This window comes from Heterodontus francisci, unplaced genomic scaffold, assembly GCF_036365525.1.
Source record: "Heterodontus francisci isolate sHetFra1 unplaced genomic scaffold, sHetFra1.hap1 HAP1_SCAFFOLD_184, whole genome shotgun sequence".
Taxonomy (NCBI): domain Eukaryota; kingdom Metazoa; phylum Chordata; class Chondrichthyes; order Heterodontiformes; family Heterodontidae; genus Heterodontus; species Heterodontus francisci.
This window is the reverse complement of record NW_027141723.1, coordinates 1116561-1117185: the sequence shown is the minus strand read 5'-3', so window position 1 is coordinate 1117185 and position 625 is coordinate 1116561. Positions and strand designations below refer to the sequence as shown.

General features: G+C 45.0%; 1 non-coding gene across 1 annotated transcript; it reads left to right on the top strand.

Moving 5' to 3' along the window:
• Window positions 1-326: 326 nt before the first annotated feature.
• trnat-agu (transfer RNA threonine (anticodon AGU)) lies at window positions 327-400 on the top strand. Its single transcript has one exon. It is a non-coding gene; the product is annotated as a tRNA-Thr (tRNA).
• The last annotated feature ends 225 nt before the right edge of the window (window positions 401-625 follow it).

The following is a 625-nucleotide window of genomic DNA, read 5'->3' as shown; positions in this document are numbered from 1 at the left end:
GAGGTCAGAGGAAGGAAAAATTATCAGTCGACCTCGGGCCAATGATAATCATCTGTACCAGCTGTGGAAGGGATCGTCACTCACGAGTCGTCCTCGACAGCCACAACAAACGATGTTTCACACAGAAGTGACGTACACCCCGGGTGCAGCCCATCGTCTTCCGAGACGGACGGTTGCCTATTACAATTACAACTACAACTGCAACTACAAGAGCGAGTCAGAGGCTGGGAACTCTGCCGTGACGAACTCAGCTCTTGACTCGCCAAAGTCTGCCCACTATCTGCAAGGTCTTCCTCTGATTTCAATTGCACACACATTTGCAATCTGGCTCTGTAGCTTAGTTGGTTCAAGCACCTGTCTAGTAAACAGGAGATCCTGGGTTCAACTCCCAACAGAGCCTTATTTCACAGTAGCAACATGCTTGAAAAGTTTCATTATCAAGACTGACATCTGTGTCTTGTGAGCTTCAATTCAAAATACATGATGAATTTCAATCACATACAAAAACAGCCTTTGTGAAGGATATGAGTTTGGAATGGCTGTTCCTCCTGATACAGAACTTCAGTGCTGATACATCAAAGGTGACTTCTTTGACATAAATTTGTTCACAGTTACATTCAACCTG